The sequence below is a fragment of the Heterocephalus glaber genome, unplaced genomic scaffold, assembly GCF_053883595.1.
Source record: "Heterocephalus glaber isolate CG9 unplaced genomic scaffold, H.glaber_assembly_v1.0 deba00000347, whole genome shotgun sequence".
Classification (NCBI taxonomy): domain Eukaryota; kingdom Metazoa; phylum Chordata; class Mammalia; order Rodentia; family Bathyergidae; genus Heterocephalus; species Heterocephalus glaber.
Genome location: NW_028258143.1, coordinates 25,335,490 through 25,352,807, shown reverse-complemented (window position 1 = coordinate 25,352,807; position 17,318 = coordinate 25,335,490).

Sequence of the window (17,318 nt, the reverse complement as noted above, 5' to 3'; positions counted from 1 at the left end):
GGTAACTAGAGAGCCACAGACCCCAGGGCCAAGAGATAAGAAGAGGCACACAAGAAGACTCTTGAAAAATAGTACATATAAAAGCTGCCATGTATAAAACGAATAAAAAAAAAAAAAAAAAAAAACCTACTTATAGGCCTAGCCACTGCACATGCTCAAAAAAGACCTGAAAATGCTTCCAGTTTCACTTTGGTCTGATCTCAGGACTCAGAGTACGCCAGATTAATCAGTGCAGACTGGCCAGAAACAAAGCCCATGTGCAAAGATTGAGAGAAGTGTCTGTTTTCCTAAATGCTCAACTTTCCTCAAAAAAAAAAAAAAAAAAGAAAGAAAGAAAGGAAAAAACCCAACCCACACCACAACTAACAAGCACCACAAGTCTTACCAAGGAATAATAAAATATTGTCCATTCAAATGAACAAAATGGTCACTAATCATTCCTGATGAAGCCCATATATCAAACCTGCTAAAGAAAAACTTTACAGAAACTGTCATATATGTGCTCAAATAGCTAAAAAAAAATGGACAAAGAGTTAAAGGAAGTCAGGAAAACAATTCAAAATTGATAATATCAGGTATGGCAAACACAAAGACATCTACGTTGAGTTTGTAAATGTAAATGTAAAGTCAAACACTGAGAAAATCATGGATATAGCAAGAGAGAAGTAAAACATTATGAATAAGGGATTCTAATAAGATAGTGAAATTTCTCAGCAAAAAATGTTGGAGGCCCTAAATCAGTGGGTGAGTGATTGAAAATGCTGAAAGAAAAAAGAAAATCATCAAGAATTCTATATCCAGGCTTGAGGATGTAGCTCAGTGGTCCATCACTTGACTAGGATTCACTAGGTCCTGGATTTGATCCCCAGAACTACTGAATCGAAAAACAAAAAGCAAAAATGAGAAAATAAGAAATTCTCAGACTGAAAAATAGGAACATTTTAACTCTATATCTGTGAGAAGTACTAAAGGGAGTCATTCAAATCAAAAGGAAATGATGCGTGATCATGAAATGAACCTGAATAAAGATAAATAAATCTCTGATCAAAAATCTGGAAAAAATGCAAATTATTGTAATTTTATTTTATAACACCTCTTTATACTGTCTACAGATTTGAAAATACAAATACACAAAAGTAATTATGAATCTCTATTAGTAGGTGTGCTATGTATGCTGACACAATGGAACAGTATATGTTGAATAAGCTTCATTGTCCCTTGGTTATATGCCCTGTAGTTGGTTGGGCAAGATCAATGGTGGGCAAATTATTTTAAATGATGCAGTCCTATAAAGCTTTCTTTCAGCCCAAAAGCACATATACCAGAAAGATTTTCATTTAAATGAATATTAATTCATATTTTATAAAATTGTTATACTCCACACTTACTGATTAGATTATTTGGATTGTTAAACAGTGAGGTTTTATTAAAAACTGGCTCACACACATTTATAAACACCTCTCTATAAAATACATATATTTGTACATAGTAACCAGACTCTATAAAACACTGTTTGATTCCTATTTCCTTCAGAAACTTTCAGTTCATTTTTCTAGATGTTTTGTGTCATCAGGCATGCTCAGTTGTTCAAAAGAATAATTTCAGACAACATACCTTGTATTTGACTGTGCGGCTTTGCCTACACCATGGTGGGGTGAGCATTGTTAAAGCTTGGTTTACGACTTACTGATGTCTTATGAAACAGTGCAGTACTAGAGCCCTAGTAGTTTCTGCATGTGTCCTGAGTTACTCTGCTGGCTGATGGAAGATGGGCAGCCTTCACTGAGGAATTTTATCTACAGGACAAAATTCTCCTTTCTTTCCTGAGAAGAGAGTTTATTCAGAGTCAGCCTGTATTTGAGTCCTATAAATCCATTTTTAAAAATCACTTAGAGGCATGTCTTTCCACTAAGTTCATTTCCAGCACTAATTCAGACAGCTAATGCCAAAGGGCAAGCTATTGTTATCGGGCATTTATAGTAGGAGCTCTCTAAACTGACTTCCACCTAATAATGCACTGAATTAATCTACATTTCATAAACATCACAGACTGAGGCTAATGCCATACTGTATATTCCCTGGTTGCAAATTTCTGTCTATTATGGCCACACAACTCTGCTTCCACTTATTATGCTTGTTTCCAGCAGTTTAGTGCTTTATACAATCCAATTAACTATTATAGGAACACAGTTGACACAAGTGCAATAAGTGTTATTGTTGCTGTCGATGGAACCCAAGGCTTTATGCATGAGAAGGACATGCTATACCACAGAGCTACTCACACAACTCTTTTGACTTTTTTATGTTATAAAAAAACCTGAACTTATATTATTTGGAAAGATTTGATAACATTGGTTTGATTGAAAATTGCTGCAGTGTGTTCTCCTTGCTGAGGTCGTCAATACTTTTCTAGAGTAAATTACGGAAGAAAAAATGATGCTTATTGCCTGTGTATCATATCCACTGTGATAGCAACCCTAGTTAATGTAATTTTTTGAATTTTGTGTAATTTTTTCCCTTTAATTAAATTTTAATTTCTATTATTCATTTACCCTTTCCTCCTTTATGCTTCCATTTCTCTTTCAGTCTCTTTTCCTCTAAGTTTTTTATCCTCATTTAAAACTGTATTCTTCTCTCCTCTGTTTAGCAGTGGATTTTCAACTTCAAGCTTCATTATAATTAACTATCATGGTTCCAACAAAATCCTTAGACTGTGGGACAGAACATTCTTCAGCCAGTTTTCTATGACTCTAGGCAAGCCAATTAACCTTTATATCAGTGTGCATAGCTCTAAACTCTCCAAGCTTAAATATAATCTTCTTCACTGTATCATAGATATGGTATGCTAGTACTTTAAGACATGTCTATATAAAACTGCATCCCTATAATCAACTCTTTCAGTCACAGAGAAACAGTTCTGGTTAGAAATTGAGTATTGGAGACAGATAACACTTCTTAGGCTAGATTCATTTGAAATAAATGAAAACTCTTGTGTTTTCAACTATTTAGAAAGACATAGAGTTTTTAACTAATTATTGACAAAATGAGTAGGTGCTGTCTAGGACAGCAGTGCTCTAAACGCTGTTTGTCTCCCTTTTTGCATAGATTTTTTTATTATCCAGTTTAAACTTTCGGGTAACTAACTGCCACACACCTATGTGATTGGGTTAGTATTTTCCTTGGCCAGTAAAGTCTGCATCTCACTGTTTCAATATCACAGAGTGCACTGAACTGTGGCCAGGTTCCAAATTTAAGAACCATTTTCAAGAATGTCAGGATCAGGGTGGTTCTACCTGTATTTTATTATCTCTTGCCATTCTTCACAGTTACAACATTTCTGGTAACAAAATGAAACCCCTAAATTTAATAAATACATCTAGCAAGAGCTGTTGGTAGTCAATCTTACAAGTATGGAGTAACAGGCCTTAGAGGAAAAAAATATATTTAATAGAGACAAAAGATGTCAGTTTTTCCAAAATGATCAAAAGCTGCTTTTTCGATTGTTACATATCTGGGGGAAACATCAGTCCCTTGTTGGTTCATATCCACAATTCATGTTGCAAATAAATATCACTAGGCCTCTAGCAATATGTGGAGAGACACAGGTTTAAGAGGTAATATCTGAGATTTTGCCTAGTCCATACCTTACAACAGGAAGTGATAAATAAGCCAGCATATATTTTAAAGCTTCTATTTCTTAAATTTAGGATCACACAGAGACACATACACTCATTCTTTCAAGACAAATTTTGGATTATCATGCAGAAATTTCTGATAAAATTCAACTGCATAAGTAAGTAGAAACATAGAGGTGTTTTCTATAGACAGTTAATAATTGTTGTAAACACTGCTGTCTCAAAAATCTGGTTGCAGAACATAGGCCTTTCAGAAAAATACTACTCTCTGCTTTCTAAATAAACTTTCTGGGGAATCCTTTTCTGCAAGATTGAGATCTCTCAAATTCAGTACATACTAACCATTAGGTGGTTTTGATTCAAAATTATTGAGCATTTTTTTAAATTATAGAATAAATACATGCTTTTAATAAGAATTCCAAATGACAGAAGAATGTAGAGGAAAAGGAGTACTTTACTTTCATCCTGTTTTCTATTTTCTCATGTGCATTCTCCCTGTTCATACAGCTATTTTGGGGGAGCTACACCTTTGGAAAAGTTTCATTCTAGGTACATAGAAGATGTTGTTTTTTATATTGGACTACAACTGCTGCTACTTGTATTGGACTCCTGCTTCTCCTTTAACATAAAGCTTAACGTTTTGCATTAATACATACAGATGCAGCACATTTTTAATGATTTCATATTATTCCATACCATAATTAAATTGTAATTTATTTTATCATGCTTAGTTTGCTTTCATTTATTCCTAATTTCACTGCTGTACAAATGCTATAGTATGCAGATATATTCATGTTCATTTGCATTCATGTTTGGCAGCATGAATTTGGAAAAGTAGAATGGCTAAGTCAAAGGCTATGAATATTTAAAATACAGAGTGGCTGAACTAATTTTCCCTCAGCACCTGCAATTTAGGAAAATAGCCACACTGTCTCCCTATTACCATAGCAACCTCAAATTATCAAACTCTAAAATTTTTGCCAATCTAGAATGACTATACTATTTTAATTTACTTTTCCTTAATTGCTACTGAAGTTGAGCGTCTTTTCATGTATTCATTGGTTATTTAAATGTCTCATTTATTTGTTGTTAATTTTTAATCCTTTGCCTGTTTATTTTGTAGATATTTGTTTTATATTTGCTTAGATTTTTAAAAACATTATATATCAATTTTATGCTAGCAATACAAGCAGAATGTATCTTCTAGAATATAGCTTGCCTTTTTATTTTATTTGTAGTGATTTTGCTGTTCTACTCTTTTAGGTTTTTTTATTCAGTCAACTATTCTAAAATTTCTTTATGACTTCTAAGTTTTTGTTTCTTACTAAAGTATGACTTATCCTCAAATTCAGTACAATATATTAAATTTTAATTAATGCTTTCATAATTTTGATCACAACATTAGGCTTTTAACCCATTTGTCATTCACTGTGAATATGACATAAGGTAAGGTTTTAATTTTTTCTAAATATGTAGCTAACAGTGTTATACATATTTTTCAACTATTTGGTTTTAATATGAAATGCTACTCTTATTATATCATTGTTTCTACATATTTTAGATTCTCTAGTCTGCTCTATTAATATATTTATCAATTTTTGAACAATAGCTCCAAATTTTAATTGATGTAGTTCTATACTCTGTGTTGATATATGGAGAAGAAACTTTATTATTATTCCACTAAGAAAATCTGGACATTCTTACATAAATGATCAGACAAATGTCATAATTGAATACCACACAAATTTTAGGTGGAGTTGCATATGTTTATAGATTATTTTATATCACATAATACTTTAATATTGGGTCTTCTCATCTAGAAATGTTATTATTCTAATTATTAAACTCGTTTTCTTATTTTTTTGTTCCTTAAAATTATAAAAAATTTAACTCTTAGGCAACTTGAAACATATGATACTAGTAATGTCATATTTACTAAATTTAAGTAGTGAATTAATTAAATTTTACATTGTGTTCTCTTGAAGTTAAAATTTTGGGTTTATTATTTCAATTTGAGTTTTTGATTATCATTTGTTTTGAGTCCTGGTACTTTATTAAATACTCATTAGTTCTGATAGTTTACAATCTACTCTCTGAATAGTACATCAATTATAACAAATTATATAATAGTATATCAATATACTATTGATATAATAGTATATCAATTATAACAAAGGTCAATTAATTATGTAGCTGTCTCTTACCAACATTTAGACATCATCTTTTTTTCCTTTCCAACCTACAATGACTAGTGCTGGTAAGTAGTATTGGATATCCACCTTAACAAACATAGATTTCCTCATAATTCCTTAAGGTTTTTAATGTCTTCTGTTTCATATGAATTTTCAAGATGCTTAGCCTCATCAAGTCAAAAAAGTTTTAAAATATCAACTTTATCCACTGATGAGCAAACAACTGATAACTCCCACAATGTTACATTTAAAAATGCAGCTTACACTCTGTCTGCAACCCTCCCAAAGTAAATTTACCTGTTGACACATAAGTGAAGGAGTTGAAATAGAAAAAGTAGAAAAGAGTGACCACCAAATGGAGAAATAAAAAATGATGTGTTTTGACCAAGTATATGCAACAAAGAAAAATCGAGATTGTATGTTCCATGTGAATAGTGACCTTAATTCAGCAAATTTTCCTGAAGTATTTATTTTAAAGATTGTGGCAACAATAAACATACAAGTAGAAAAATATATGAAGAGTAGTGTGAAAAATAAAAACATAAAACAGTGTTAAGTACAGGTCATCATTTTTAAGAAAAATTCCACAGAAGATTTTTCCAATATAGTGGGAGCTGAGGAAGGGTCTTAATACATTCAAAATAAAGAAAAGGGAAAATGGTAGGCTAGATATCTCCATGTTCAAATTTGTTTATAGAAATTTTTTTTTTATTCTTAAGTTCTTTTATCAGTACATTTTAGGTATACAGTACATTTACATTTATCATTGAGTATTTGTACCTGAACATGATGTATCTTTTTTTTTCTTGATTGTATATATATATATATATATATATATATATTTTTTTTTTATTTATATATTAATTGGTACATTTTAGGTATACAATACATTTACATTTATCATTGGGTGCTTGTACCTGAACATGATGTATCTTAGTTCTTATTTTCCTCCATTACCTATGCACCCTTCACCCCCACCACCCTTCCTTATTTACATAGACTTTATCTTGATTCTTATTTTTTCCCCATTATCTGTGTGCCCTTAAGTGTAAATAAGGGTTAAAATGATTAAAATGAATAATTCATAATTTCAAATAGGAAAAAAGGTCCAAAGAGTTAGGGGTGAAAGGAGGGGAAGGGGAAAGGAAAGAAGCAAAAGGAAAAATTATGAGAAAAGAAAAATAAAAAGGAAATTATGTCTATAGAAATGTTTTTAAAAGAACAATTCAAATAGATAGGGACTGTCTAAAGTGACTCCTCTGAAACTCTCGAGTCTATTTGAATATTTAGGGCTTCCAAGGGAAAGGCTTGGCTGGGGAATTTGCCATATGTTAGCTAATTTCAGCCTTCAGCATGATGACAGCAGCCTGCGTCAGGCAGCTGTAGGGTGGCAAACACATCCCTGGTGTAGCTGTCTGGAGGAAGCCAGCATGGATGGTCAGCACTTTTTCTTACAAACATCAAGGTTCTGTGTTCAGATAGGATATCCTTCCTTATGAGCTTGGGTATGAAGCTATAGATTCTGGCTGCTTCATTGTGAATTACACAAGCTGAAGGCAATTTTAGAATATTTCAAGGACCATACTTGTTTTAATGTCGATATTTTAAAGCAAATATATGTATGAGAATTTTGAAAAACACTGAAGGTGTGGAGGAAAACAGAGCTACAGCAAAAGATCTGAAAAGATCTTTAGTTTTACCTGAGGCTCACTCTCACATAGGGACATCCTAAAATAATCAACGAACTGCAACTGCTGGGAAATGGGAACACTGTGATCTCTAGAGTTTCTATATACTATGATTTTAATGTTAATTTTCAACAAAAATGCACAATACATGTAAAGAAACAAGGAATCTCCTTGTAGAAACAAAAAAATTCAGTAGAACGAAATAATAGATGTTAGATTTAAATAAATAAAATCATAGAAGCAACTGTGTTAGTTTTCCCAGCAATTTGTATCCTCTCCTGTGAACTTAGTGGCTTAAAGAGATCCTGTCTCAAAGTCAAAGTGGGTGGGCTGGGGATGCAACTCGGTATGAAGGCCCTGCGATGAATACTCAGTACAAAACAAAAAAACAGAAAAACAAAAAACTCAAACAAAGGAGAGATGTGGACAAATATAGAACAATGTACAAAAGTGAAAATATCAATAGATGATAGAAACTAGTTAAAAAGTAAGAAATTTTTGATCTTTAAAATCCAATAATTGTAGTGAAATACACACAAAAGAAGAGTTGAGCAAGCAGAAGATGATAAATAGAACAAACATGGTAAACAGACAGAACAAGCAAGATAAATAGAAAAAGGAATAAAGAAAAAGAGCCTAATAGATGAGAGATCGCATGAGAGAGATTGAAGAAATAGCAGCTTAAATCTTCCCAAATTTTGTGAAAGACAAATTTACAAATGGAAGCAACTCAACAAACTCCAAGTAGAATAACCTCAAAAGTAAATCAAGGCACATTATAATCAAGCTGCTGAATCAAAGGAAGAGAGGATCATCAATAACTTTTCAGCCAAATTGTCATAAGAAATTCAGAAGCAAGAAAGTAATTGGATATTTGAAATACTGAAAAAAAATCTATTTCTCAGAATTCTCTCCAGTAAAATTGTCATTCAAGATGAATTAAGAAATCATGACATTCTCAAATGCATAAATGCTGAGGAAGTTCATTACCATAGACCTGCACTATAAGGAATGTTAAAGAGATCCATCAGCTTGAGATGAAATAAAGGAAGACAATCCAAAGGCACATAAAAATATAAAGATTGGTGGTAAAGTTGAATAGGAAAATAAAAGTGAATATTATCACAAGTTTGTTTTTTAATTAATTTTATTCATTCATTTTTGATATGAATAATGATCACATTTATCATAGGGAATTTTTACCTGTATATAAATGCATGTTGATTCTTCTTTTTTTTTTTTATTCCACTCCCTACTCTTCAACCTTTCTTCCCTATTCCATTTACAAAAGTTTTGTTTCCACCTTTTTCTTCTATTCTCTTTTGTTTTCCTTTTCCTTTCTGTCCCTTTTCACTCCCCCTCCCTTGTTCATATTCCCCTTTGAAAAAATTTATTTTAACTGTTTTTTATTCTTTACAAGTACATTAAAATGTCTATAAATTTATTTTATCGAGTCCAAATACAAAAAAAGGTAATTTCTGACACTAACATAAAATGGTGAGAGATATCACTGTATAGGAATACAATTTTCCATGCAATTGAAGTTTATATGACTTCAATTAGAATTAGAGCATTATAACTTTAACATGTTACATTAAAACACTATATTAGCCAGAATAACATACCTAGGATATCTATAAAACAAAATGAAATGGGAATCAAGATGTACCACTTCCAAAAACTCAATAGTCAATAACATAGGAAATGAGGGGAAAGTTTATAAATAATACAAAAACACATGGAATACTGTCATAAATAATTTCTTCTTTATCAGTGATTACTTGAAATACAAATGAGGTAGACACCTCAATGCAAATGAAAAGATTGGAGAATAGCAAATACAGAACAATTCCTTTATGGCTATTGATAAAATTGCACAAAATGCTAGTGAAACAACATGTAAACTAGTATAGACCATGATTAAGTGGGATTTATTGGTAGAAAACGATGATTTAATATGTGAAAATACATTTGGTATATCTCATTAGTGAACTGAAAAAATAAAAAAGCAAATCCTAAATGAAATTTCTCAAATCACGAAGAAAAAACATTTTACAAAATTCAACATTCTTCAATGATGAAAACACACATCAAAGCAAGTAGAGAATAGCCTCAATATGATAAAGATAATATGTGAGAAAACTTACAGCTAACATATGGCAAAGGAGTGAAACTGGTCCCAGAGCACATTGGTAAGACAAGAATGAGCACTATTCCCACTTCTACTTCACAGAATGTTGAAATTTCCAGCCACAGATCTTAAGAAGGAGAGAAAAGAGAAGAATAAGGATGAAAACAAGAAGAGAAAAGGGAATAGAAATGGGAAGGGGAGAGGACGAGGGAAGGGAAAGAAATAAAAGCATCCAAATTGGAAATAAATAAAATTAACAGTGTTTATAGGCCACACACTGTGATATGTATTAGACACTAATGATTTTATTTTTACAAAGTAAAATTTTAAAAGCATTGGAGCTAGTAAAAGCAAAATTGCTAGGTGCAAATTGTTAAAAATGTTTTATTTCTTAATACTAAAAATAATGATCTGAAAAAAATTAAGAAAACAATGACACTTTTAAATGAATGAAATGCCTAAAACTAAATTTAACCAAGGAAGTAAAAGGCTTATGTACTGAAAATTACAAAATATTGCTAAAAGAAACTAATTTGTAAATAAATGTGAAGACAATTTCTGTTCATTGATGAACAGACTAATTATTGTTACATGAAATTATTACTCCAAACAATCTACAGATTTGATGTAATTTTTATCAACAACTGAGCAGTTTTTTTAAAATAAAAGATGGAAAAATTTCTGAAATTCAAAGGGAATCACAGGGATTCAGATTAGTCAATCTGAATAAAGGAAGAAACAAACTAGATATACACGTTAAAGAAAAAAAATGCAGAATCTCACTTAACTCATATGCAAAAATTAACTGAAAATAGATCAAAAACTAAACTATAAATAGAAAAGCATAATACTCTTAAATGAAAACAGGGAGAAATGTTCATGACATTGAACTATGAAACAATTTCCTGGATATGACACCAAAGAGACATATCATAAGAAACAACAGATAGATTGAACTTAAAAGTTTTGTGCATCAAAGGACAGTATCAAATAGGAAACTAAATCAGGGCAATATTTTGAATCATACACATGATGAGTATTATGATCCAGACTACTTAAAAACTCCCATGACTCTACAACAAAGCAACAAACACTTCAAATTAAAAAGTGGAAAATATTAAATAGATGCTTCTCCATGAATATATCCAAATAACAAATAAACACATGGAAAGATACTCAACATCCCTGTTCATTAGGGAAAGGATGGCAGAATCACCAATGTGTTACTGTGTCACACATTTCAATGACTAATATCAACAGACTGGAATAGGAAAAGTTTTAGGATGCGGAATAATTGAAACCCTTGTAAATTTGTTCTTGAAGATAAATTGTTCCTCAAAAAGTTAGACATTGAAGTATCATCCAGCAATTCCCCTTCTAACTGAATGCCTAAAGGAATTGAGAGGCAGAATCCCATTAAATACTTGTACATAGATGTTCATAATAACCTTATTCAAAATATTAAAAAATGGAAAAAAACCCAAATGTCTATCAACCGATAGATAAATAAACTATAGTATATATACACAATGGAACTATTTAGCCTTTAAAAAGAATGAAATTATTCTAAGTTCAGTAATAAGCTAAGTGAACCTTGAAAAGACCTGCTTGCTGAAATCAGTCACAAAAAGTCAAATATGGAATTATTCCACCACTGATATGTATCCCTAGAAGAGGGAAAGTAATGGAGACAGACAGAGAAACAGAGTGGAGATGTAAGTCTTGTGGAAGAGAGACTGAGAGGTATTGTTTAATCGATAGTGGCTCTGCTTGGGATGATAACGCTCTGGATATGAATAATGGTGGAAGTCATACAACATGTTTAACGTATTTAATGCCACTAAAATTACCACAATAAAGAAAATCATTGAAAGAGAAAAAAAAAAAGCTATTTTTTATTCATTAATTTTATTGATACATTTTAGGTATACAATATGCTGACATTCATTATTGAGAATTTGTACCTTTATATAATATATCTTGGTTCTTAATTTTTTCCCCATTCCCATGCCCTCTCTTCAACCCTTCCCTATTTACAAAGACTTTGTTTCCATTCTTTCCTTTTCTCACATTTATTCCTTTCCCTTCTTTCTTTTCCCCTACCCTTCCCACTTCCCCTTCCCCTTTGGACCTTTTCTTCCCATTTCACATTATCTGTTATACATTTTGATCCTTATTTACAAGTTCAGTTTCTCACACCAGAGAAACTATTCGATATTTACACGTGTGTCCTATTTACTTCACTTAAGGATATGGCTTCAATGTGCACATGACTTTTTAAAAAAATCTTTTATTGGTACATTTTAGGTATACAATATGTTTACATTTATCATGGATATATACCTCTTGGGAGAGTTTCCAGACAACAGGAACAAAGTGCACAGAAGTGTGGAGGTGGAGGAGTTGCTGGCACAGGAGGCACATGGAGCAGGAAGGTGTTCTGGGGAAGGGCCAGAAGGAAAATCGGGAACAGATCTTTCAGGGTCTTCCTGTTTACTCTAAATGAGGACAAGTTTCTTAAAGTGTTTTGAGCAAGATTATCATAGAATATGATGCATGTTGTGGAAAAGCAGTATGAGATCGTATATTGAGCATATAATGTCAGGGGGCCAGGGGAAAACACTGATATCTGGACACCATTGACAGTTGTCCAGGCAAGGAATGATAGTCCTAAATTAGGATGCAGCAGAGAACACGGTGAGAAATGACAGATGGAGAATATATTTAACAGGCAAAACTGATAGGGTTTACTGATGGTTTTGATGTTGGCTGGAGAGAATGGTTGCCTTCAAAAGTAATTCCAGGATGTTTGGTTTGAACAGCTGTTGGAATAGAATTGTTCTATACCAGAATAGGGAAGAGTAGTGAGGAGAATTTTCAGAGAATCTCACCATCTTATAAAATCTATTTTATCTATTTATAAAACCTATTTATAATCTATTTATAATCTATTTTATCTATTGATACCCACAGACTCGAAACACTCATCTTAGCCTTGGCTTCTTCTGTGGGGAAGCTTGAACACAGAGGATGAGCCTCACATGGTCATTGTTGTGCTTCCCCATTGTCCTCTTAATTCACAGTGACTTTAACAGCTTCCCAATTCTGGATAATCTTCTCACAAGCTTATGGAGACTGTCCAAGTGGGCAGGAATTGGACTTTTCTTTTATAAAATAAAAGTGAGAAGGCAAAACACCTTGTCTGGAATATAGTACAATTGACTACAGCAGGTGGGACAGGTCCGTTTTCTGCAGCTTACACAGTACTAACTGAAGTACTGCAGCTGCTCAGTCTGTACTTGAAACACATGAACATTGCTGTGTGTGCAGGTGAGACAGAAATCTTCGCAAGCTGTTGGTCTCATGATGCAGTGAGTTCTGACTGTAGGTAACTCAGAAAGGCAGAGGCTTGGGGATAGGAATGTGGCAGGCTGTCATCTCGAGGAAAGACATTAAAAGGCAAGGTTAAGACATTAGGTTTCCTGACTTTCTAATGATTCATGACTTCACATAAGAAACAAGGTCAATGCAGCTCTACACTTCCATAGCCTCACTGTGCAGTTTCATGAAACTGTGAGGAAATAAAGCTGAGATCTTACCTGAAATGAAATGTAGATGACATATATGTCCATAGGAAAAGGAGTCATAATTTTCTTTGGTTAAATAGAGCACAAGGGAGATCTTAAGCATGGAAAACAAAGGAGTGGAGTAATTCCTCCATTCTCCAAAAGTGAAGGAAACAGAGGTGCAAATAAAAGATGACCTTGTGTATTAATCCATTCCTATGTTTAGCCGAGAATAATTCTGGAACTAAATCACAGGCTCTTTATCTACTTGACCCAGTGATATAGTAAGTCCCTTCTTAAATATTCATTGCCATTTAGACTTCTCAATTATAATAGCTGATGCTCTGCGAGTTTGTATGTATGTGATTTGACTACCTTTGTTTTTTTATTTATATTTTATTTATAATTGGGTGTTTATACTCTTATCTGTAGAATGCAGATGGTGTGTGCAGAGCTAGTGAGAGGTACAGAGAGTGTGTAAAGCTAGTGAGAGCTAGCTCCCTCCCTTGCAGATTCATCTTAACCCTTTTTTCTGCAAATAAACAGCACAGTGTTATTAACAACAGCAGCACATGCCTGCTTTTAGCTTCATGGAGCCCAGGGTTAGGAGGAAGATTGCTACCTTTGAGTGCTTGGTGGGGCTTAAGCTCACGGTCACCATGCAAATAATCCTTGGAGAAGCTTATGTGTCATGTGCCAGTGTGTTTGTGAAAATGCCAGAGCTAATCTTTATAATGACAAGCAAGATAACCGACTGGGAAAATCAGTTGAGGCTGTGCAGCTGTTTCTGATATTACCTGGCTTTGAACAACTGCCTCTTATCTGATGCATATGCTTGGCTGGGTCATTGCATTAACCAATGAAAGATCAACAAATTCAATTTCACCCATCCCACTACTGGCTTCACTCATGTCTCATTTGCCTCACAGTATTTTTATTTCTGCCAGGCATGAAGTCAGTCAGCACCTTTTATTGAGTTTTCACTATATGTATAGATACTTAAAGAGATGCATGAGTATAAATTGCAACAGGATTCTTTGAAGGAGGTACTGAATAAATTATTATTTAATTAAAGCTCAAATCAAGGCTGATAATAAAATGAATGTCGTAGCAGTTGGATGTTCCCTGACTGAGGCTATTGGGCTATAATTATATACAACCATGGACAAATCACTGCATTGCGATACAGGTGCCCATAAAAGAGATGAGCCCCAACAAATGGCTATCATAAATCAAGGAGTGGTGATAGCTAATCAGATGGAGGATTCCTCCCATTGGGAAGTTAAACTGGTGTGAAAACAATTCCCAACATTGGTCAAGGTGAAGATAATTCATACTCATGCTAAGAGCATCATGAACGAGGCTTGGGCAATGTCACCTTGACTTTCCTCATCATTACCATGGCTTTGACATGAGTGGATGAACATCGAAGTAATAACCATAGGAGCAGCGGAAACTCAACCTGCTGCCATGCAGGTATAATCTTGAATGCAGGCTTTACTAGTAATTTGCACTGTGATCTTGGACAGTGACATAAGGTCTCCAATTCTTAGTTTCTACAACTATAAACAAAATATACATATACATATATATGCATGATTTCTATGGGATTAAGATAGAAAATATATCATATGTGTATGATGTGAAGTTCTGAATGCGTGATGGTGTTGATTGCTGTCACTATTATAAATGATATTAGTTCTGCTAAAAGTTGTCTTGTAGTCAATCTTGTGAGAGGGTCACAAGATTATGCTAAAACCCTGAGACTTAGAAGTTTATATGGAGTACTGTAGCTCCCAGAGTTATTTAATGTGTTCTAGCATATTAATATTTGTTTTTATTACTATTACATATCTTATTAATAAATTAATTACAATAATTGTACAAGTACCCTGAAAAACAAAATGATTAGTTTGATATCCAAATACAATTAATTTAATTTTATAAATTTTAAATAATATGCCAGAATTGTCACATGGAAGTGACATTTCTATGACCAGATTACTAGTCAATTGATTGCAAATACTATAATACAACTTTATTACTAGGCAGTTTATTATTTTTACTGTTATCAATGATATTACCAATAATCATGAAGTTTTTGGAAAAATAAATCTTTATTGACATTAATAAATTTGTATGTATAAAAAATTCCCACATGACTCAAGCATGTTTTTCTAGGAATGTGTGAGGTCAGGCTGCAGACTCACTGTGACAGCAAGGGAAATACTGATGGTCAGATCTCTCCTCTCCTTCAGAATTATTTCCTTGATCATCTTCTTAAGATGAAGAATAAGTGCTTTGTCTGAAAGACATATCTGGTAAAGTTGGAGAGCACACAGATTTTTTTCTCTTATGTTAAAAATGTTCTTAACCCAATTATAACATGAAGGCTCAGTTCAAGATCTTTTGACATTTTTAAAAACATAAAAGATGTACCTAAATATTCTAATACCCTCTTGTCCCTGAGCCTGAAGACATTGTTTCTACAACAGCAGAACTCTTCTTCCATAAATGCTAACATGCTGAAGAATTCATCCTTTAGTCATCATTTATTTCTAATTCTAGGTCACATTTGAAGATACTAAAGAAATATAATTACTGCTGAAGGCAATTTTGGAAAGGCAGGATTTTTAGGACTTTAAAGAAAAATGTTATATATTACTCATTTGGTTCACTATTACTGTCAACCCATAAAAATTGGAAGGTGGCTGGGCCACAGCCTTAGCCTAGAAGTGTGCAGAAGGCAGGACTATCATGTGTCACCTGTGTTTGGCTGCCGGCTGCTGCTGTCTTTAATTCTGCCTGCTCGATGTTGTGCTGTATGGGATTCCTCTCACTGAAAACACAAAAAATAATTTTCCAAACTTCATAAAGTCTACAGAAACTTGTCTGACATTTGTAATAAACCTCATCATAATTTACCTGGCTAATTTAAGATTAACAGTAATAGTAAACCAAATGAGTAATAAAGAAACTTGTTTTTCTTTAAAGTACTAAAATATTTCCTTTCTGAAACTGCCTTCAGCAATCATTATATTTCTCTAGTTTTGTCAAATGTGACCTCAAATTAAAAGTAAAAATTTTTAAAGGATTAATTCTTCAGGATACTAGTATTCATGGAAGAAGATTTCTGCCATAGTAGAAATGATGCTTTGAGTCTCAAGGACAAAAGGGTATCTTATATGTTTGCAAAAATGTTAAAAGATTTTGAACTGGGCCATCCTTTTATTAGTTTAACAGTGATCAGGACAAAATATGGAATCATTGAAATGTACCTCATTTTGTAAAGAATGAAGCTACTGAACTCAATTTTTCATCATCATTATTTCTGTTCTATCAGAAGAAAATATGTTCATCTCTAGGCAAAGTAATTTTTGTTCTGAGATTTAGTGCAATAAAAAACCAACCAACATCTAGCATTCATATAATGCATACACTATATTACAAAAAATTCATGGTATAAACCTATTTCTATACTAATTTATTTTAAATATGTGTACAACATGCATAATGAATTCACCATGAGCATTTTTTAGGAAATCATGGGAAAAATGAAACTATAACAACACATGAATAAACAGAATCAAACAAGAGAGCTATATACATTTTATGTATACCAATGAAAGAGAGTTATACCCACTGAGAAAAATTATTAAAAATTTTCCTTTACATTGGCTACCAAGGCTGTGGCAGACACCCTACAGGATCCTCTGTTTTCTGTAATCTTCAGAGGCCCCAGGGTGACCAGGTGATGCCAGCGGCAAAGCTCCTACCACTGCCAGCAGGACTGCAGGCCAAGGTGACCTTCGAGGATGTGGCTGTGTTCCTCTCCCAGGAAGAGTGGGACCACCTGGGCCCTGTTCAGCGGGGCCTGTACCGAAATGTGATGATGAAGACCTATGGAAACGTGGTCTCACTGGGACTTCCAGGATCCAAGCCTAATGTGATCTTCCAGCTGGAGTGAGGAGAAGACCTATGGGTCCTAGATGAGCATGGGGCTTCAAAGAACCAGGGCCTGGGGAGTGGCTGCTCAGACAACCTCAAATGTGACTCCCCTACAGCCTGTATGAAACAAGACAACGTTTTTTGTCTATGGGAATAAA